Source organism: Panthera onca, chromosome B3 (genome assembly GCF_046562875.1).
Source record: "Panthera onca isolate mPanOnc1 chromosome B3, mPanOnc1 haplotype 2, whole genome shotgun sequence".
NCBI classification, from domain to species: Eukaryota; Metazoa; Chordata; class Mammalia; order Carnivora; family Felidae; genus Panthera; species Panthera onca.
The window spans coordinates 12,199,114-12,222,720 of record NC_138344.1 but is presented as its reverse complement, the minus strand read 5'-3'; the positions used below and the strand labels follow the sequence as shown (position 1 = coordinate 12,222,720).

General features: G+C 49.1%; 1 long non-coding RNA gene across 2 annotated transcripts in view; it reads left to right on the top strand.

Annotated features, from left to right (window-relative positions):
* The first annotated feature begins 23 nt into the window (after nucleotides 1–23).
* LOC132668742 (uncharacterized) overlaps nucleotides 24–23,607 on the top strand; it is a 30,743-nt gene continuing 7,159 nt past the window's right edge. For both annotated transcript variants that reach the window (XR_013556428.2, XR_009605741.3), the window contains exon 1: nucleotides 24–23,532. This is a non-coding gene — a long non-coding RNA (uncharacterized LOC132668742). The remainder of the gene's footprint in view (nucleotides 23,533–23,607) is intronic.

The following is a 23,607-nucleotide window of genomic DNA, read 5'->3' as shown; positions in this document are numbered from 1 at the left end:
GAGCCTTCCCTGTGTCCGGGGAAGGACACAGACACCCCAAAGAGGAGCTCAGAGAGCAGAAGGTCCCCTGAGGCCCCACAGCCAGGGATGGAAAAGGTTTCTGGAGACAGAACAGAACAGAAATGCAGGCATAGGAGCCTGCCAAGATATGGAAGAAGATCTGAGGGTCCGGGGCATATTGTAGGGGTGGGAACCCAAAGACGCCAATGGGCCAGAAGGCAAACTGGCCACTCTGTATGGCTCTGCTGGGGGCCTGTCCTGGAAAAGACAAGGCTCAGAGTCTTTTCTGCAGCCAATGGCTAACAGACTCTTTGCTCCACAAGCAGGGACCATGGCTGCTTCTGACTCTAGAGCTTTGCAAAAGATGTTCATTCGGAATCAGGATAACCTCAAGTCCAGAGGCGTCCTCTCTAGAGGCACAAACACAAGTTCCAAATACTAAACCCATTCATTCATTCATTCACTCATTCATTCGGTCACTCAACAAATACTTATTGGGTACCTATCGTGTGCTGGACTTGAGGAGTATAATAGTGAACAGAAGGACAGCCCCTGCCTAATGGAGATTACAAGTAACTCTATAATACTTCTCCGTGTTAGGTATCTTAAAGGCACAGTTCATGGCACTTGGAGAGCTTTAAGCCCCAATGTAATGTAGGTATAGGGCTTCTCTAAGAACAATGGAGGTGGAATCTGGAAGATGAGTAGGAATTACCTAGTTGAAAAGGGTGTGAGGAGAGGGAGGGCAATGGTGCTCTAGGCAGAAGGAACTTCAGGAGAAATGTCTAAGTGCAGAGAAGAAACGTGGCAGATCTAAAATGTCCACAGTGGGGCAGGGGGCGGGAGCTCAGAGAGGCCTGGGAGAAATGAGGCTGGAGAGGCAGGCATGGGCCAAACCATGAACGCTCATAAAGGGCAGGTAGAATTTTTATGTTGGGAGTTCATGTTGAATGGTTCTGGTCTTGATGCCGAAGGCAAAAACACAGGCAGCCGTTGGCAAGACCTTTGCAGGAGGCAAATACACAAGGTCCAATAATGCACATTCTAGGAAAAGATGAGTGTATGTATATTCATAAGCAAGGGGGTCGGGCTCCATAATCCATCAGTAGTAGGGAATCCCTATGCTTATTCCCTGGGCATCAATTATGGAAGAGAGAAAACACACACACACACACACACACACACACACACACACACACCAGGCATCTCAGGCACAGAAACTTTGTTGTGGACGTGGGTCTATGTGCATAATTCTCCAACCCAAGTCTATGTATCGAGGTAAAAGACACGTATTGCCATCCTATTTGCAAATAAGGAACTAAGTCTTAGAGTCGTTAAGTGGTTTGCCAAAACTCATAAAGGGACAGAATGAAGACTAGAAACTACCTTCTAGCCCATGTCACAACACGCTTGCTCTAAATACGTCAGCCCCAGAAGAAGAGAGTAAACTAAGATTTATTTCCGCAAAAATAATTGCATTCGTATATGCTTAATGAAACAGTTGGATAATATAGTGACCGAGTTCCACCCCTACGTTTGTAACGAAAGATAATAAATAGTGGATGATTTACCCATCTTCAAAGTGATTCGCTTAAAGCAAAGGAGGCCTCAAAATTATCAAAGGGAAAAAAGAGAAGCAGGAAAAATTGGAGAGCTATTGCCGTCAATTGCAATGAAGTAAAGGCGTCCAAATATCACGTGGGTTGGCGATACTAATTAATACTCAGCGGTGTCCATTGTAAGACTTGAAAACTTCATGCCGAAATTCATCTGGAAGATAAAGTTGTCACATCTATCAGAGGACGAATGCCTTGGCCACTCCACATTGACTGTAGGCAACATGAACATTACAACCACCATCCCGGCCCTTCTCAAGTGGGTTGATGAGGGAGGGAGAGTGGATTAGCAGTGGTTTGAGAAAGAGATTCTGACAAATACAGGCGTGATAGCCCGTGGAGGAAAACACAGGTGCTAGACACAGCCTTCTGGAAACTCCCGGCCCTGGGCCCTCCTACTCGCTGCTACTTACCAGTCAGCTCTGACATCCCCAAAACTATGCACCACGACCCCCTACCCCCCCCCCCCCCCGCCACCGTCACCTGCCAGAGCTTCTTGGGACAAGCTCTCCAGTGGCTCTCTGGTCCCCAGTCCCACGCAGCCCAGGCCCATACATATCACTCTGAGATTGTGTCCATCGGGACAGAATTTGGGACGCCCCCAAATCCAACAAGTCCTCAGCTCACTTCCTTCAGCTGACACGTACCAGCAGCTTCACAGAAGCTCCATGGATGGTGCGTTCATCCGCAGCAACATCCTAAGGTCCCCTAAAGCAACCAGGGCCCTTTCCAAACCAGGCGTTCTGCCTGGTTCCTGGCTGGCCTTTGGTCCCCAAAAGTGTGAGAACAAGAGAACCTTCAGAACCGAAATGGTTTGGCTGTTCCAGAAGGAGACACAGAGGCGCTGTGTTCCTTGGTCCTGACCCTTCCCACACGGGCACTGGCTCCACTCTGTGTTAACTCCAGAATGAACTGGACACAGTTGTGAGGCTCAAGGAAATGCAGCACGGCCCCCAGCTTTCTTTGAAGGAATATAGAATTGATCCGAGGGGTCCTCCTCCCCCTTCCCCGTCCCCCAGGGGAGGCTGCAAGGTGGCTGCTGCTGTGCCCGCATAGGGAGCTGGACGTCCAGCAAAGTCTCAGGGAGGCCAGGCCGGGCGTGGGAGGACCCGGCCTGCATCCCTCTCCATGGCTGTCTTCCCTGAACCCCTGCACCTGCCTCTCTCCATGATGTTTATGAGTTGTTGAGGTGAATGGTCGCTGAGCCCCGGCAGGAGGGGAAGGGGCAGGGAGAGGTGGGCATGAGGCAGAGAAAGAGAAGGCGTCGCCGGGATGACGCCTGTCGGCACCACATCCTGGGCACCGGCCTTTGCCCCCCTGCCTTCCTCCCGCCGGGCAGAGGACCCCCATCTTTCAGATCCCAACCCCTTTTCTCCACCCAGAAAACCCCTTCCGTGTCACAGGCCTTCCCTGACCCTGAGAATCCAGAGAAGGGCGGGTTGTCACCCCCACCCCGCGATGGCTGGGGTTTTGTCTCTCCCTGCATCTGTTGGATGAGTCCCTTCCCCTTCCTTCTCCTCCCCTCCCTTTTCCTCTGCTTTCATGAGATGCTGTGAACCAAAAAAGAATGATAGTGATGCCTGTTCATCACTCTCATTTTCCTTGGCATACATCCACACCCCACCCAGGCCTCCCTGCCCCAAGAAATATTCAGCTTTGGGCATCATGACGTTTCGTGCCAGGGCAGAGCCGGGCCCAACCGCTTCTTCTAGAAGGTCCTTGCTTTTGACATTCCTTCCTTCTCAATCTTCTTTTAAAACCCATTTATGTGTTTGCCGCCCAGGGCACAACGAGAATTTCAGCAACCCGATGGAGGCTGTCATATAATTTCTCTTATGATATCTAAATGTTGCATGCTTCTCTATGTCAAGTTGAAATAAATCTCCCCAGACACTCCAAAAAAATCTTCAGTGCCTCGCACTACCCTCCACAAACGTTGACGAAGCACCACGCCTTGTTGTGAGAATTCACGGAGGGGCCTCTGGGGAGACTCAAACGTGCTCCCCACAGCGGTAGACAAACTGGCTTATTCTAAGGAGCGAGGCGGGGGCTGGATTCACATTTTAAGTCTACCCGCTGGAGCTAAAAACCTGAGTGGGGCTCAGTTTAGCAAATCAAACACTTGCTTTCTGAGCACGTGCCATGGACTAAGCACCATTTTTGATTTTGAAAAGTGTGAGGCCTTTAACGTGGGAATACGCAATGCACGCGGACAGAGTCAGAATTGTAAACTCACGTAAATATTTTCACCTGCTGAGCAGAAATACCCCAGCAGGGGCGGGGGGGGGGGGGGGTAGAGTGGGCTCTCCTCTCAATCTGTTGGAGTGTTTTTATCCCATGGTTTGGTAGTGCTCCCCTTTGCCTGAAGCGGGATGGGAATAAAGAGAAAGGGCACAATCCTGAAGTGTTTGAAGCCCGTGAACAAAGGCTCAGCCACATCTCCCGGAGCCGACAGGGGAAGGTAGAGGTAGAATGAAGTGACCTGGAAGGAGGTACTCCTGGATGAGTCCCAACTCTGCAGGGACGCACGCCGGCCCCACCTCCTCTGTTCATGAGCTGCTCTTTCCAAGGCAAAATATCTTGGGGGTGGGTTCTTTTGTGTCTTTTCCGATAAACTCGACTTTGATTGTGCGTTGGTCCTCTTATCAAGCCCGGGCTTCAGTGGGCCAATGCTGGATCTATTACCTCCAGCATCTCGTCATAAAACACTCAATAGCTAGAGCCTTCCTCCTGCCCCCTTGGAGGGAGGGTTCTCTAGAAGTATGTCCAAGCACATGAAGAGGAAGCCCCAGAGTAAGTAGCAGAAGCCGCTACTGGCTGGGAGTGGACAATCCGAGCTCAGCTCGAGGTGTCCCTGCTGAGCCCTGGGGGAGGAGGTCTAGCCTTCGGATTCTTGCTCCCCCAGAGTCAGGCACCTGCGGAGGCCTTTCCAGAAGAGAACCCAGGCTGCTTTCCTCCAAGCACGCCACATACACGTCTCTCAGGATTGTTTTTCTCTCCTGATGGGCTGGACACCACGCCGTGTCTCTTATCACCCTCTGAATGAAGGAAGGGTGCTGGAAGCCGAGCCACCCAGCCTGAGTGGCAGGGCCCGGGCTGTGGACGGATTGGCGACCACAGGGTGGCCCGCCGACAGTGAAGCTTCTTGTCGTCCCACTTTTAGGCAATTTGGCCTTAAAAGTACCTGGGGTATCGTCTGTTGGGGAATTGCGCTCGGCAGGCCCCCTGGGAAAAGAACCATTAGGGAAGAAAATAAGGCTCCGCAAGAAAGTGTGCGGCCTTACGTTTAGCCCTTGCCATCCCCTATGGAGACCCCTCTACTTGCAGGAAGGATAGCCTCACGCATTTGCCAGCAAAGAGGGCCCGTAAAGGAGAGACCTATGGATTTGAAAGCCCCACTCCGGCAACTAAGGAGTGTATCTCTGGGCACGGGTGACTTCAACCCCTAGGCCCACCTGGCCCCCCGGAGGCATTCCAGATGATGACTGAACCTAGTCGGTTAAGCTACAGAATGGTTCATTGGTTCCTAGGTGCATGGTCTCTCTCAGAATGTATGAGGCATGGGTTTCTAAGGCTTTTTCGGCCCCTTTCTGGCACCTCGGGCCGAGGCAAACACATTGTTCTTCTGGCCTCCTGTGGTTAAGAGGTCATGTCCCTGTAACTGTTCCACTTGAGGTGTTGAGAGATGGAGGGCCTTTCACGAGAACGGCAAAGCAAACGCTTTGTAGATTATAGATAAACGCAGATGCATAATGGAATAATGCAAGAAATTAATCTATAATCAAAGGGTATGCGGGAAAGTTAGGGGAAAATCACCACGTTATTTCTGAAAGGTCGCTCATACATAGGAACATTTTCAAAATTAGGTAATGTTAGAAAAACCTCGTTGACGGATGCTACAAGGAAGTCACTAGCATATATAATGCCACATTCACTGCGATAAATCGGCCAGTTCAACACACTGCCGTTGTCTGTGTCCATTTTTATTTTAGTTTTAGTTTTTTATTTTCCAGTTTTTTATTCTAGTTTTATTTTCTTTTCACCGACGCCGTTCTTCCTTTGGGAACCCCTGGACCTGCTGGAGCTGGACTCGGGCAGAAGGGGATGAGACCAAGGGTGTACGTGGAGAGTTTGAGAAGGAAGGAACTCACCAGACTGGATCTTCCTTTGCACCATACGAAGAGATTAGGGCGCAAATACTCCAGGCTATACTGGAAGTGGCATTCTTGTCTGAGTCTCGGAGAAAAACAAACAAACAAACATGAAAATCCTGGAAACTGTAGGTCCCTTTTCCTGTAATGGAAGTTAGAGACTTTGGCATCTTGATGGTCTCCAGGCTCCCCTTGAACCTAACGCTCAGACTGAGAAGGCTTCCCTGTGGGGACTCAGCGGGCCCCCCTTCCTCCACGCGGGGATTCTCGGAGACACCTCTGGGGGGCAGAACACGTCAACACCATATGTCAAGGTCCGGGTCTAGTGCTGCCCTTCATAATCACACTTGATGGTTAAAAATGCGCGTGCTCTGAGGCAAAAAGCCAAAGCTTCAAAGCCAACACTTGTGGAATTTTGCAAAGCATTTTCCTCCCACCAACATTTACTGCGTGCTCATTATGGGCCATGTGCAAGGACGGGTAGTGGGTTAAAAAGCAGTCCCTGCCCCCGAGGGGTTCACAGTCTAATTGTGAGGAAGTGGGAGCGGGGTGGGGGGGCGGTCTATAGAAAATGGATGCCCCTGGAGGGACTGACCCAAGCCAGGGAGCAATGCCCCACCTTCAAATTAGCAGGTGACAGAGAGAAGGTGCCAGGCTGGAGGAGGTTTTAGGAATGACCATTCCCTTCGTAAGTGTCTCTGCGACATTTGCTACGAGCTACGTAAGGGTGTATCCTCAACTCCATTCTCTTTTGCTTTTCCTAGAGTACAAAACACTGTCCAATCAGCAATTGTCCTTGTGCACCAAAGATTGGACAAAATGAAGCTTGGGTGGCATGGGTTTTATTGGAACCAGCTCACTGTAGCCCTGTTACTACCCAATGTTACTGGAACAGAGACAAGGCTGTTATCCGGAAACTTATAAGGAATTTATCCCTGGCTCTGAAAACAAGGTTTAGGAAGTAAAATCATATGAAGGGCAAGACTGGTGTCCTAAGAAGGCGAAGGCTTTCATTGCTTTATTCATATTGAAAGCTAAGGGGGCCAGCCACACGCGATTCCAAGAGTAGTGATCGTTTCCTCCCCACATTCAAGAATGCCTATCAGAGCAGGAATCACGGGCCTGTAGAGTTATAAATGTTTTTGCTGGGTTTTATTATTATTATTATTGTCGTTCAGATCCATCCAATGAAGGCGTTAAGTCGGACTTGTGTGTATTTCAGAATCCTGAAAATAGAACTACAAAGTTCACGGACCTGTCCCCGCCCCCCACACCGCACACACTCTCTCTCGTGGTCTCCAGCTTTCCACTTCTGCCTGAGGGTTTGCTTCTCATGTGCCCCATCAGAGCCTCCAAGAAGCTTTAGGGTTCTGCCCTCCTCAATGGGGCAGTGATACTGGTTTTGAATCCTTCCCAGGGATGTCTTCCACTCAGAACTTCTTCCCGATTCACTGCCTTCGGGGCCTTGATCATCTTTCCCGGGGTTGTCCCCCTGCGCCCCTCTCCTCGGTCTCATTTCCTGATGCCCAGAGACTTCGTGTGTCCCCAGGACCAGTTCGGTTTCTCATGTCTGCCCTTCGCCCAGCCGGGGTTCCAGGGGCCTTTCCCCATACACCCTCGTACACACAAAAGTGCATCATCCCGTAGCGTGGGGCAGCCCCTCAAGACCGGGTCTTACAAACAATGTAAAGCACCTGCTTCTGGAAGCTGACTCCCTACCCATCTCCATTGCCAAACGACCTAAACAGGTCCCTCTTCGCCCAGCCTCCTGGCTCTGCAGCGAGGCTCTGTTCTGGCTGCCCGCTCTGCTTGGCCAGGCCCCCAAGCCAGGCCTCAGCGACACAAACTTTGGCAAAGCCTCTGTCCAGCCATCCAGACGGAAGCCCTTCTGACGGCCCCCACGACAGGAGTCTTGCACGTGTGCCTCATCTTTCTAGATGAAGGGGAAGAAGAAGGGGAAGAAGATGGTCTGAGACACCATCACCTGCTCTTGGCAACAATAGTGGTCGGGCCAAGCGACCATTGGCTGGCGATGCTTCCCTGATGAAACCGGGTCTCCGGAGGCAGAGCAGCTCTCTCACAGGGAGGCCCCAGCAGCCACCAGTCAAAAGCCCCACTGAGGACCCGCAAATCCCTTAGGACGGTGAATGGGCAAAAACTCCAGGGGCGCCTGGCCGGCTCAGCCGGTTGAGCGTCTGACTTCGTCTCAGGTCACGATCTCGAGGTCCGTGGGTTCGAGCCCCGCGTCGGGCGCTGTGCTGACCGCTCAGAGCCTGGAGCCTGCTTCGGATTCTGTGTCTCCCTCTCTCTCTCTCTCTCTCTCTGCCCCTCCCCCGCTCATGCCCTGTGTCTGTCATAAAAAAAAAAAAAAAAAAATACCCCACATGGAGCCTGAGGAAGGAGTTTAGTGCAATGATAGAACAGGAAAACAGAAAGCCAGCCAGACCGGCACTTGCAAAAGAGGGATCCCAGTTGAGCAGAAAGGAGACTTATCACAAAACAGAGAACAGAAACCGGAAGAGCTGTCTCAGCGTCTCCATCTCTGTCTCACGCAATACTTGCAGGTCTTCCCAGGGTCCCTGGGGCCAGAGGAGCCTGCCTGTTTCCACACGGGCCGCCCTGGGGAGGTCCGCAGGCCGCCGCACACAGCCCTGCCCCAGGACAGTCTCTGTTTCTCAAATTCTCCAGTGGGAGGCCCTGAGAACCAGCAGTCACCAGCAGAATCATTAGCCAACCCCCCCACCCCCACCCCCAGGGACTGTCCCAGTCAATCCCTTGGGGACAGGCCCAGCAAGGGAGGTGGGGGACGGGAGCTCACCTCCATATGGGGAGGTGAAAGTAACATGAGAAAAGGGGTGGGGAGGCAGGAGAAATCACCGCCAGGAAACTGGGGAGCCGGATCCCCCAGAAAAGGCGTCAGGGACTCGGCCCAAAGAAAGTTTCACTGGTGTTTGGCTGTCCCAGGCAGCGATAGCAGAGGGAAAAAGAAACAAGTTGACCAGCCGCCCAGGCAGAAACCACACGAAGACAGGAAGGAAGGGCTGAACTGAGGGGCTGAGTTGAGACTTTCTGGAGAAAGAGAGGATTGAAATGAAGAGCGGAGGTGCAGGAGGCCGGGCCTTTGGTGGCCCCTCTGTCCCAGAGGGCAAAGCGTCCACCAGAGGAGGGATGCACTTTAGGTTTCAACCTCAGTTCTGGAACTAATTCTAGAGCTCTGCTCTGTGCCTCAGTTTCCTCTTCTGTAAAGCAAAAATGGTCCATATTTCACAGGGATGGTATGTGAGGTCATTTATGTCACTTTCTTGGCCCACCCTGGGTTCACGGGAAGGGTTCCATAAGTGGAGCCTATTAATAGTCCAGAAGCTTCCCCCATGTGAGGAGAAACGATGCCCTCCTCTGGGTGCACATCACCCGCGCTGATTTTCTCTCAGACCTTAGCATACACCACCCGGGGCCCTCCCAGCTCCCTATCTAGCTGGACTGGGCAGGAGGCCCCATCCTGCCTGCCAGGCCGGCCTACCCTCAGCCAGTGCTATAGGGCCAGGTGCCCAGCAGACGCATAGGGCCCTCTGTGACCTGCCCGTCCCTAAAAAGTAATGTAGATGGAGAACTGAGGGGGACTCCTTCTGAGCCCCAGCTTGGTCCAGTCACTGGCCACATGCAAACAAAGGATGATGTCAGTGGGCCTCAGTGTCCTTGTCTATAAAATGGGAGGCTTGGCCTTTGAGTCCTCTGGAGGCCTCTCTTTAGGAAGCTGATTTTATTTTTTAAAGGAGACAGATCCATCTTCTGGATTTAATACACTGAGAAACATAGGAAAGTTACACTCACAGAAATGCCCTGTTTCAAAGATGTCATTAGATTTCAGGAAGTGGTAAAGTTGACCCCAAGCAGCACCCTCAGGGTTCAGAGTAGCGTTAGAGTTTAAAACAAAACAAAACAAAACAAAACAAACACAAACAAACAAAACACACAAAAAACAAAACAAACCAACAAACAAGAACGACTGTAAAAACGATGTATGTCAAGAAGGAAAAAATGCAGAAGTGAAGCTGCATTTCCTTAGTGAGCCGAATCACAATGTCCTGCTGTCCCCTGTCACATAAACCTCTGCATGAGAGGCTGTCCCTCACGGAGCCTAGGCCAATGCTGCGAATGCGGGCTTTACAGACTTCCAACCGGGCCTTATACCTGCTAGGAGTCTCCCGGCCCACGTGCAGCCCAGCCGGACAGAACAAATGTTTGCCCTCCTCGCCTCCCCTCCCCCAGCCGGGCTCGGATCCACCGCACGTGTCCTGCTGCTGCGTCCCCACGGGCTGGCATGTCCGCTTCCCCCGCTAGACTGTGAGCTCCTTGAGGGCAGGGACACTGTCTTCCTCTCCCTCCCCAACGAACACTCACATTTTCAGACAGCTGGCCTCTGTAGATGACTGACGAATATTTGAGACGTGTTTTCATTAGATAACCGGCTTTGAGAAATGGAAACGGAACTCAAACATAGACAGAAGAGACAGTGTTGAGTGGGGGGCAGAGCAGGAGTCGATTTAGGGGCACTGAGATCGGTGTGTCAACCAAAAAGTTCCAGCAAAGTGAAAGCATCTTCACGTACAAGACTAGTACTCCGGGGAGCAGCCGGGAATATGGGGGAACTGATGTGGCACGTGTAAGGAACGTGTATAAGCCGGGAATATGGGGGAACACCATGGGCACGTATAAGATAAGCTTGGGAGAGAAGGGTGACCCGGGCACTGAGGCCATGATTCTGGAGAATTCCCGTCTCTTAAAGGACAGGGAGGTTGGCTTCAAAGAGCAGAGAAGCAGAAAGATCATGGAAGAAAAGAGAGGAGGGAGTTTCAAGAAGAAAAGGCTGAAAATTGAGTCAGGGTCTCTAACAGAGTGGTTTTGAGAGACATGCCTCGGTCAAGGGCAGAACCAAGGCCAAGGAAGGGGCAGCACCAGTGGTAAAATTCTGCCCACCAACTCAAGAGTGAGGGGATAAACTGAGGCATGGCAATAATACCATGAGGAAAAGGGGATGTACCAAAGATTTCTTATAAACAACAACAAAAAAAAGCAACCATAGGAGCCTTAGCAAGCCCTCTGTTTTATTTTTCTTTTTACAGCAAAAATAAGATTTTCTGCACTCTAATAACCAAGTTTTAACCGGGGAGGCAAGGAGTCGAGGTTTCCCAAGACTTCTTCAAACTCCTCGTTGGTCAGCCCCCATCTCACGGGAGAATGTCAAGTGTGAGAAACCCCATTATGGAAAGTGTCCCCAAAAGGACAAATCAGAACCCCAATACCCCCTTGGGCTCCATTTCTGACTGCCCAGGGAGGGCACGGGAAGCGTGAGATCCTCCAGAAGCTGAAATAGAAAACTTGCCTTCCCCACATCACAGGCATAAACGACACGTACAGACCCAAAGGTAGCCTCCTACCTCCTACGCTCTCCAGGGATCTCTCGGAGGAAAGCAAGGAGTGATGGAGGAAATAGTGACAGCCTCAAATAGCTGCCCTGCAAAACGTGGCCCTCGGGTGGTCTCTGTAATTCCATGCAAAAGCGCCAAGGTTCTCTTAAGTTTGGGCATCCCCCACACCTGAGTCTGGGGACACTGGACCCACCAAACTGCTAGCTTGAGTCAGAAACATTAACTCCCTGGGCCTGTGTCTTTGCCCATGAAGCAAGAGGAATTTCTCACTGTTGTGTGTGTGAGTGCTGGAGTCGTGTGTTCAGAGCACTTGGCACGGCGGCTGGCACACACACTCGAGAATTGCTTATCGCTATGATGTCATGCAGGGATGGAGGGCAAGGTGGGCAGGAAAAATGGAAGGGCCTTCTGGGAGGAAGTGGCAATTAAAATTAGCCTTTGAAAATAAAAAAGAGGGGCGCCTGGGTGGCTCAGTCTGTTGAGCGACCGACTTCGGCTCAGGTCATGATCTCTCGGTTTGTGAGTTCGAGCCCCGCATCAGGCTCTGTGCTGACAGCTCAGAGCCTGGAGCCTGCTCCGGATTCTGTGTCTCCCTCTCTCTGCCCCTCCCCCACTCATGCTCTGTCCCTCTCTCTCTCTCTCTCTCTCTCTCTCAAAAATAAATAAACATTAAAAAAATAAAAAATAAATAAAAATAACCTTTAAAGATACACAGGGCTTTAAAACGTAAACAAAGTGCTGCTTGTCAAGTTTTGTCCATCCATCCATCCATCCATCCATCCCTTTGTTCATTCATTCATTCAACAAACATTTTTGGAGTGCCTAGAATGTACCAGGTACATGAGGAGCATTAGGAATGCTCACAATGAGTCTTGAATTTCATCTTCATTGCGCAGACATTAACACTGAGGCTCGGGCACTTGGTCCGGGTGATAGTTAAGCGATCATGGTCTTCCAATGAAATATCAGGAGATTAGCCAAATCTCAAGCCGGGTAGTTCCTATTTTTCTTTTCCTTCCACATACTGGAAATGCCATAGAGAAATAAATGATCTGTGGCCTGGATCTCCAAAGCCAATGCTCCTTTTTCTTAGTGGAATTTTGTTTTTCCTTTTCTTTTCAGCAGCGCTGGCCTTTTGCTGAGAGCCGGGGGTCCACGGTGTAGAAGTTCTGCTGGAAACAGAACCTCTTTCCTTCCCGTGTATAGTGGCTTTCTAAAGCACTTCGCGAGGGGTTCTTGTGTTGCTCTTTGCCAGAGAACCACTCTTCGCTCCCCACAGGGAGCTGATTCTTCACAGCAGAAGCAAGAGCAGATGAACGTGAAAACGGGGATGACTGGGGGAGGGGGAGGGTAGAGATTTGGGGGTCCTTTTCTCGGCCAGAACCTCACTTTTGCAAACAAAATTCCAAGTACTTACAAAGTGTGACTGGTGCGTTCTTTGTTATCCAGGCCCATATGCCCGTTTTTCCAGGTTCTCCGCAAAATTCAAGGCCATGCGTTTGCACTGCGTTGCTCCCTCTTATAACGGAAAGCCAAGCAGGTAGCCTATCCCGACCCCAACAGTGCCCGTAGCTAAAATTCCTGCAAAGAAAAAGGGTAGAAGCTGCTGGACGTTGTCCCGGACTTTTGAGCCCAAACCCTGGGGTTTGAAAGGATCCTCCACTGTCTACCTAGCTGTTTGCACACGGAAAGTCCCATGTCCTGCTCAGAAAGAAAAGGCCAGGTGTCCCGTCTTCCAACTTGATGGAGAGCTGGAAGATCCGCAGTGATAACTTTTGTCCACTGTGAAGTTATTTTTCCCGGTGGCTGAATCATCTGGCCCATCGCTGTGGGTGGCTTGGATTCTCCCTCCAGAATAAAGCCACGCTAACCCTCTGCAGGTATCTGGCCAGAAAGAGAGCTTAGGTAGCAAGTAAATGTCTTTAGAAAACTTTCTAGTGGGCAAAGCACATGTAAAGCAATAATTGAGATACACTTCCAGTCTTTCTTATGGGTCCTAACAATGGCTACTTATTATGGCAGGTGCTGTTCTTGGTGTTTATTACATGTGTGGACTCACATAATCTTCAAAACAACCATTAAGAGCCACTGAGCCACTCAGCCTGTGGTCTGTGAACCAGCATCATTAACACCACCTGGGAGCTAATTGAAGATGCAGAATCTCGGGCTCTGCTACAGGCCAAGTACATCAGGATCTGCACTGTAAGAAGCCGATGTGTGTTCACATTCCAATACGAGAAACTCTCCTCTGGTTGCTCCTATTGTCCCCATTTTATAGATAATAAAACCAAGGCACAGAGAGACTAGGTAACATGCACAAGAATATGCAAACAGTAAGTGGCAGAGCCGGGATTCAAACCCAAGAAGTCGGGGGTCAGAGCCCGTGCTCCCCACGCCGCAAACCACTGACGTTTAATCACAAGCGAACTAGCTTCCCAGAGCAGTTTCTCGTTCCCAGCCCCTGCCATGAGCCAGAGAGTCCCCTCCCCTTTGTTACCAGAGTCTATCCAAAATATTGCTCTCATCGTACTTCCCCGGAGAGCATGTCCAGTGTTACCGCTCCCCCCACCCCCCAAAAGACTTGCCAGACCAGGTCTAAATCCTATCTCATATGGTAAGACCTCTGACAATATGGCCCCAAAGCAAAGCCTTACCAACTTCATCTTTCAGCTCTTCCTGCCTCCCCACTCCTGTCACCCAAACTCGGGGTACTTTGTATCTTCCCACAGACTGGGTATGGGTATGCCCTCTAGAATTTCCTCCTTATCCACCTGGCAAAAGCCAGATCCCCCCACAAATCAAGGCCAAGTGTCCTTTCAACATGGAAGCATTTCCCAGCTGCCCAGCCCAACGATTATTACCTCGGGCCCTCTGTTCTCACCCAGTTCATACCATGCTGGTAAATCTTACATGTGTTGAAGGATGTACATCTTTCCTCCAAACCCAAGGTGTCATGTCCATGTTCAGAGACCATACTGTATATGTTTTGGGGCCCACTGTGTCTACTGCAGTGCCCTGCCCGTGGCAGTGAGGGCTTCTACTGGGAGTCGGTGCCATGCGTGGGCTGCCTGGCTCTATGGATAAATGGAGGAAAAAGAGCGTCTTATTTAATGAACACTTCGCTTGGTGGAAAAATGTGCCACCTTCCATACTGTGTCTTCACCCTAATGAGCCCTGGAAGAAAAGCCCAGACTATTCAACGCACAGCTCACCTTAAAAGGCACCAAGCTGTGGAGCAGAGGTTGGAGAGTGTGGTGTTGCTACTTCTCTCTGCACCGGATACCGGAAGGAATTCTCTGTGTCCCTGCCGATTGCAATGTTCTGTGAGCCAAAAACGACATTGTGTACGAAGCCGACACCCAGGCTGTTTGGCGTGGTGCAACCAGACCCTTCAGGCTGGGAGAGGGAATGATTTCAGTTGTTCATAATTTGGGGCCACTGGTTACTCTGGGGCACATTTCCTTTTGCTAAATTTCAATCTCTTATGCCAAATCAACTTACCCTTTGCAATAGGTTTCGGGGAAGTCCGGGCCCTTTCAGAGGCTGCCCTGAACACAAAACCCAATTCCTTGGCCGTATCCCCTTGCATGGGAGTATTTGGTTTTTTGTTTGTTTGTTTGTTTGTTTGTTTTGAAAACTCTCAGATGTCAACACTTCCTCCAAAATATTCAAAGAAAAAGCAAAAGAGTAGGCCAAAGGCTGCATCAGAAGAGGGAACCTAAACAGCTTCACTATTTTTTTCTTTATCACTAGAGAACATGCCTATGTGGAGAGAAATCTTCATCCTCAATATTGTAACTGGCAGTTTCATTACCCCCTGAATCTTGAAGCCTTTTTAATATTCACATGTGGCCTCAGGAAAAAAAAAAAAGTGATCCTAGGGACGCCCAGGTGGCTCAGTGAAGTGTCCAACTTCGGCTCAGGTCATGATCTCACAGTTGGTGAGTTCGAGCCCCACATCGGGCTCTGTGCTGACAGCTCAGAGCCCGGAGCCTGATTCCGATTCTGTGTCTCCCTCTCTCCCTGCCCCTCCCCTGCTCACGCTCTGTCTCTCTCTTTTTCAAAAATAAGCATGAAACATTTTTTTTAAGAAAGTGATCCAGAGGATGTACAAGACCCTTGTCTACTTCTCACCTCCTACCTCCTACTGTGTGGAGACTGTAGGAGTGGTCTGTGCATGTCTGCCATGGAACATTCCCTTGCCCAGTGCCACAGCGGGCCCTCCATGCTGTCAGCCGTCGTCTTCCCAGCTCTCAACCTCTGTGAAAACAAACCGGACAAGCAACTCCAGGTCTTTAACCGTGCTCCCCTAGGTACCTGTGGTGCTGCCTCACACCTGCCTATTTGTCACCATTCTAAATCCAACCAGTCTGTCAACGCCCAGGTGCTTAGCTACCATGGCGTAGGACATCTGGAGATCTGGGCCGTGAAGGGATACTCCCACCATGCTCTCTTCTAAGCTCTCCCTATCGCCTCCCTCCCTGGTGAAGAACTTTTGAAACTCCGTGGTAATTGACATTTAACATATCTGACCCCATGTTTCCACCATATTGATGGCAGGAGCCCAATTACACTCCCAATTTGTTTCTTCCCACAGTGCCTGGCACCTTAGCAAGTACTCAATAAATATTTGTTGGATTCATTGGATGCATAAAGTTCCCTTCATTTACAGAAATACTCCTCTGTGATTATAGAAAGACATACGTCTACATACTTAATAGTCTTTCCTAAGTGCAAATGGAAATATTGCCGTATTAAAATGAGGCCAATCCAAAGGGGTAAGAATATTCAGAAGAGGCTGACTCATTAAATGTTTTTCTTTTATTTTAGGAAAGTGCTAGTAGTATCCAGTAAAATGGTGCTTAAGCCCCCCCACCCCCATGTAGTGGGTAGGGAGCAGTAAGGCAGAAAGCCCAGGTGAGCCAGAATCTCGCTGCACAAAGGCAGCTTTTAACCTCAATCACTACTGCTGACATGGGCAGGGGATGGGAGGGATTTGTAAGGATATTGGAAAATGCCATCGAGGAAAAGGTTTTGATTAGAGTGAACAAATCTTTTCTGGACAACCCTCAGACAGAGGCTTTTTGTCCTTTTTTCTTCCTGAAAAACCATTACAAAGCCTTTCTCAGTACCACAAGAAGCACTACAGTTGAAAGACACCTTCCTGGGGGCATCGAAGTCCCAACTGTGGGAGACTTTAAAAGGCACCTCCACTGTGAAAATTTGCATCGTCGCCATCAGAAATAGAAACAGCTATGAAAATAAAAATAAAGATCCTGCGTTCTGGGTATCTAAACCCCAGTGCTCCTGATCTCATAAACGGTTGGAAATTCAACTTGAAAAACTGCAGCAGGGATCCCTTGTGGCCTCCCCCCTTGCAGCGAGAAGCATGCGTAGTGGTTAAGAGCTTGGAGGCAGGCTCCCTGGGCTGGGATCTAGATCCTCCGTGGATGAGCTGCTCTTTTTAGCAAGCAACCTCCTAGCCTCGCTAGGTCTCGGTTTCTTCCTCTGTGAAATGAAGATAATACCTGATAAGGTTGCTTTGAGAACGAGATAGGTTAATATTGAGGAATCAGTGAGTTAACACTGTCAAGCGCTTGGAACGTGTTTGGCACGTTGAAGCACCGTTGTTAAACAAAGAACAACGTGCAACACACAAGTGACAAGTGTGAATTGGAGAAGGGTACAAAGCCAAAGATACGGTTTTCATACTGGCTTCTTTTGTGAAGTGTCTGTTCAAGTATTTTGCCCACTGTCATTGGACGCTTTGTCTTTTTATTACTGATTTCTAAGGGTTCTTTACATATTCTTTTGTCAGCCCTGTGTATTCGAAACGCATTTAAAGACGCTCAATATCATGAGTCATTACAGGAATGCAAATTAGAACCACAATGACGACACTTGCCCACTAGACTAGCTAACATTAAAAAGACAGGTGCCACCAAGTGTTGGTGAGGATGACGAGCCATCGGCACGTCTAAGTGCACTGCTGGAGGGAGTATAAAGTGATGGGACCATTTTGGAAAACAGTCTGGCACTTTGTCACAGAATTAAACATTTACCTACCGTACGACTTGGGTATTTGCCCAAGAGAAATGAACACATGGGTTTACACGTAGGCTTGTACCAGAATGTTCACAGCTGCTTTGTTCATAATAGCCAAGCACTGGAAACAACCCAAACGTCCATCAGCAGGGGAAACGGATGACATTCCTTGGTATATTGATATAGCGAGACTGATACAATGACCCAGACGAATCTCACGGACAGTATGTTGAGATCAAGATGCCAGACACAAAAGAGTGCATACTGTGTGCTTTCATTTATATAAAGTTCAAGGACAGCAAGACTCCTCTATAGAGCTAGAAATCAGAAAGGTGTTACCTCTGGGAGGGAGGGGGATTGATGGGAAAGGGCCAGGAAGGAATATTCTATGGCAGTGGTTCTAACCTGGGGGAGGGGAGAGACGGGTGGGGGGGGGGTGTTGATTTTGCCTCCCAGGGGACATTTAGCAATGTCTGGAGACATTTTGATCTTCGTGCTTCTGACAGTTAGCGCCCAGATGCTGTTAAGTACCCCACAATTAACAGGACAGCCCCCAACAAAGAAAGATCCACCCCCACATGTCAATAATAGTGCGAGAAATCCTGCTCTAGGGTAATGGCAACGCCCTACATCTTGATTGGCTACATGGGTGTCAAACATATTGGTCAAAACCCCCCAAGCTATTTTGCTTTAAGTAATTATACCCCAATTTAGAAAGACACTGAACAAAAGCAAATCTTTTAGGGCGGCCCTACAAATCCTGCGCTAACCACAGTGCCCTCTGGGGTTGAGAAGAGATCTTAACCAGGAAGAGCCCATCAATACCCTGGCGATGAGAAACCTGACGCACAATGAATGGGTAACCAATATATGGGACACTTTCCCCAAGAAGTTTAGAACATACCGATAGAGTTTTTAGTAATTTTAAAAACATTTCAGAAATAGGTCTATGGAAGAGCATACGAAGCTAGGAAGAGAGAACTTTTTAAGAAAACATCAGGGCACCAACAGACCTTGCCACAGACCACGCCTCAATGCAACAGTCAGGGAAGTGTTCATAAAGGGTAACAATCCCATTAGACTGTGTATAGCTGGAGCATTTATTCCACAAGTGTCTTCATAGATCATAAATTAATAAGTTAATTGTCACAGCAACTCTCCAAGATACAGAAGGTGTTAATCTTGCCACGAATAAGCTGCATCTTAAGAGTTTAGATGCTGTGCTGAAGTCACCCACTCCCGGGGGTGGTCATGGATGGAGGAAACACAGAGCAGGGACTGAATGGGGCCAGGGCCACATGCAGCCCGCAACCTGAGCCTCCCGTTCCACGCCTGGACCTCACTCTGGGTACCTGGGAACCCAAGTTCTTTGTCCAGTGACCCCCAAGCCCACTTCTGTGGCCAGCATGAGTCTCTTCCCTGGGTCTGTTGTCCTGCAAATAGACCACCCCACCAGTGTGAACATGCCGTGTTCACAGGGCAAGAGAGGAAGGTACAGTGAAAGCTTGGGTTTGTGGCTGGGTCTTTCACATGCAAAGTTGTCCCTGTGCCTTTGTTCTCAGCAAGCACAAGCTTCTACCTAAACAGTCCCTCACGGAGTAAAGAGCCCCTGTCTCAGCTCTTTGGGTAGATGTGTGCTGGCCAAAGGCGCAATTACCCCTTCACGCTTCCTCGATGGGAATTTTTTCTTCTGTGGTCACAATGTCACGGCCCTGACACATTGCAGTTCAGGTTAGATTTATGCGGCCAAATCCATTTTGGTGTCAAGTTTGAAAACAAAGCTATATGCTTTCTTGGGGCGCCTGGGTGGCTCAGTTGAGCGTCCAACTCTCTGAGTTCGTCTCAGGTCATGATCTCACGCCTATTGATATGGAGCCCTACATGGGGCTCTGCACTGACAGCCTGGAGTCTGCTTGGGATTCTCTCTCTCTCCCTCTCTGTGCCCCTCCCCTGCACTCTTTAAATAAATAAACATTAAATTTTTAAAAATTAGAAACTGCTTTCTCAAACCAACTCACATTTTGGAATTGCATATATGGGACCTCAGGCCTATACTAGGAGTTTCATTGAGATCTCTTACTGCCCCCCCCCCCCGCCGCCCCCCTGCAGACTCATGGCCCAAGCAAGCTGTTTCTTTAAGCAAGTGAAATGGCCGGCAAATTCCTCCTCGATCCAGGAATATCGTTGCAGCAGAAATTCCTCGAAGTTTCCAGAATGTGGATGCCACACTAGAGCGCTAAGGTAGCTTCTGTTTTATTTTCCAGCGGAAATCAGGGAGGGGAGAAATGTGTTTTCTCAGTGTGCTCTCTTAACCCAAAAGTCCTGCTTTTGACATATAACCCTGGAAGCGGGGTCAGGGAGGTCAAGAGCCGTGCACTTTCCAGTAAGGTGTCCTGTTTTGCTAATCAAAGTCTTTACTACTATGAGCAAGTACTAAGTTCTTTCACAGGTATTTACTGCAGTGTCTGCCAGTGTGTGCATGTGTGTGTGTGTGTGTGTGTGTGCGTGTGTTCTGCTTCATGTCTCATGGCATCATTTCAAATACCCCCTTCAATATGCAAACCGTCTATAAGCTGCTGTTGTGTGTTTTACCATATAGCTGGCCTCATTTATGTGTTAGGAACATTTTATCCATTAATTTATACCAACCAATTATCTATAGACCCAAGTATTACAAGCCCTTGCTTTGGCAATTTGGAAATCAACACATAAGTTCTTCTGGCTTTAGGGGACAAAACACTCTAGTTCACCACTGTGTCCATCAGATTGGAAATGTCTCACCTAGAGCAGCAAAGTTGTCAAAGAACTCTAATGCGGGAAACAGACATGTAGGGAAAATAAAAAATTTCTTGTGTATCTTCCTTGGTCCGTCATAAGAACCAAATTTTGAATATTTATTGGTATGTCCAACGGAAACAATGGTCTGGAGCATACCTCGACTCAACTAGTTGTGGAAGGTTTAATCCTCTGTAGACCAGTGTGAAAGAGGTGACCAAGGAAGCCAGATTAGAATGAGCCCCATTCGGCACCTGGGTGGCTCAGTCGGTTAAGTGTTCGACTTCGGCTCAGGTCATGATCTCATGGTCCGTAAGTTCAAGCCCCACATCTGACTCTGTATTGACAGCTCAGAGCTTGGAGTCTGCTTCAGATTCTGTGTCTTCGTCTCTCTCTGCTCCTGCCCAGCTTGCTCGCTCACTCTCGCTCTCTCTCAAAAATAACATTAAAAAAAAATATTTAAGGAATGAACCCCCGTCTGTATGCAAAACTCTAACCCAAATCTCACACATGAAGAGTCAGTGGATCATCAGTGGGACTTTGGTCTTTATCTCCAGCTTCTACATACCTTGAAACCCAAATTCTGGACAAAGAAGTGTTTTAGGACCGGAACGCAGGGCAGCAAGGGCTCTGAAACCAAGCAGCCCTGATCTCACCAGGTCTAGGTCTAGTGTCGGAAATTAATTTCACCTCTAAAACCTCACAAACCTAACTGCTCATTATTGAAGTGTGCCTCTTCCCATCTACCCCATAGATTGGTTGGGAAAATTAGAGAACGTTCTTGAAAGCGCTGGCCAACTCAGAAAAGGCACTCAAAAGAGGTGGCTTTGATCATTGTCACAAGTGAAAAATTCTCACCCCAAGCCACTATCTTTGTCAAAAGACCATGATCTATTATAGCTATTATGTTCTCCAGTCTGCACTATCTTCTAAAAAGTTGACTAGAAACCTGGCTTCCGTTGTGATGATGCCCAGTCAGCCATCAACCTGTAGAAGGTGCATTTCTTGCCACAGGTGTTGGCCAACAGAAGTGCACATGCCAGCTGCTGGGCCAACTTGCTGGAGGTGAGCAGGGGCCAAAGATGGTTACTCAGAGCTTCAGGTTGAAGGGCTTTCTCCACGTGCATGACACTGAGCTAGGAGCTGGAAACCCAACTCAAAAGAGAGTCCTTGTCTTCAAAACAGCTACCAAAGGCAATGGAATAAGGCAGCCAATGCCCAGCTCCATAAGAGTACAGAATACAGAGCTTCGAGCTTACTAAGCCCAGCATCTGGGGGGAGCCTTGAAGATGGGCAAAATTTGAAGACGGGTAACTGGAAGCAAATACGTTGCAGCAGGCGGGGGCGGGGAGTCACTTCCCTTTCACCAGCAAAATTATCAGAAAAAGGTAAGAGTTGACCCCCCCAGAGCCCCATGGAGTCAGGCTGGCCTCTTGGGCCAGGCATGACTCTGTGTGGGTGTTATATGGGGACATGGGCACAAGCACTTCTCTGTCCCGTTCCCTCTGTGGAACTTTAGCTTTGCTTTTTTTTTCTCCTAACAACATAAATCTAGGGACACACTGAAAAGGAATGTTCCTGTGCCCACTGAAGGCTAAAACTAGAGCAGACAAAAATGGATTCAACAATGCTTTAGCAATGTGTATGCAGTCAGCTTCTATAGCTTGAAACACAGGGGCACAGAATCTCGAAATTCTGCCTCCTAAGCTACTGACTTAGGAACAGACCTCAGATAATCTCCTCCACTGCCATAGGCAGAATCTGCAGGAGAAGTCATTCCAGAAAGTTCCCCCGAGCTTGAACATCTGTGGCTCTCAGAGATTTCATTCCTGGCCCAGACTTCCTGTCTCTGCCAACCACTATGATTAAAAATGCATCCAAAGTAAACCTCAGACAACTGAACCTTCCTCATCAACGTGGGGGGCACTTGGTGCTAGAGGGTGGTCACCCCAAGTCATTTGTAAACGTTGCCCCAGGTGCTCAGCAGCTGGCTGGAATGGCTCATGAAATTCTATCCCAGCTCCCAGCACACCAAGAAGTAACCCAGGGAAGCCAACAACCCCATCCCACCTGTGGAAATTAATGGCGCCAGCTCAGCATGTTGGCAGAGAAAAGAAATTTACACAGCAAACAAACCTGCTGAAAAAATTGGAAATATTTGCTTAACAGGAGCACATTGATTAAAGTCACTCCAAGATCAAATTACTCTCCCAGCCCCGGGCGATTTCACCCCGGAGGGCAGCAGACTTGTATTGGCAGAGTATTGATGAAAAGCTCTCTCTATGTCTAGATGCGCCATATTAAGGGCGTTAATCTCAGAAGTGGCCCATAATTTTACTCTTACACTCTTCATTTGGAAGAGTTTAATTCCAATACAAACAGTAATAAGGAAATAAAACCATGGATGTATGTCTTTCCAATACCCGTCTTTGGTAAGAATCTTTCATCTTTATGGTCAATTAAAGCTCATCTTAAACATAAAGTTAAGCTCGTTTCAAACAGTCTTCCAAGGTTATTCGGGCTTTCTGAAATCCTCTACAATTTAAAGGAAACTAAAAAGCAGAGCCAAAGCCACTTCTTAACTAGAAAGGCAAACAAGTCATCAAATAAATGTTAACAGGAGCGTTATCACATCACCTATATGGACAGCATATTTGTATACGAGGAGGACATACATAAGGAGGGAGCCATATCAGAGAAATTAGCCGTTCCAAGAAAGGTCCCTCACCTGGTACCTGAAGAGAAGGGCATTTGAGGGACAGGCCAAGGTGGGCAAGCTACATAGGGTAGTTTATCGGCTGTTTGAAGAGGCTGGTTGGGTCTCTAGTCCAGTGCAGCTAGCCAGCAGGGAAACCAGTTCCCTATGACCACCCTGAAAATAATTCATATTCCATTTGCCACAGCACTGAGTAGGGGCAGCCTGGGCTTTGTGTGCCTCTGCTCCCTGAGATCAGCCATGATGAAGCAAGAACATCTCACACCCTGGCTCAGGTGGCTTCTCTTGTGACCCTTCGAGAGATGAAAGAGCCCGTGCCTCACGCTAGAAAAGGACACTTCAGTGCATGTCTTCTTGGCCCAGGTGCCTAAATATGCAATAGCACCAAGGCCCAAGGACCTAAAGGTAGCAAGAAAAAAAAGCAAGATGCCTTGGCACCGACTGCCTACGCATGCCTGGACCTCCTAGCTTCTGCTGCCCTGTCTCCAGCCAGTAGCACTCCGGGCTGCCCACCCCTCCCATGCAGGGTGTTTGGACAATGCTGAGCTCGGGCCTGGAATCACCCTCCCTTCTTCACTCCCAAGCGTCCATCTCCAAGCCATAGGAACATGCAACTCTCCCCCCATTCAGGCCCCCCGTCTCCAGCCGAGGACAGTCTGCTCTGGCAGACTAGACGCCCAAGTTACAATGTCAGCGAATGTTCCAAGAAGTTCCCCTGGTGGACAAAGGATGAGCTCCCTGCGCCCTGCTGGAAATCAGAGAATCCACACTTCCCACCCAGCCACCTGCCTCTGAAGAGGGTATGGAATCCACTCTGCACACATGTGCTTGTGCCACACACACACACACACACATACACAGGGTCGCACTTAGAT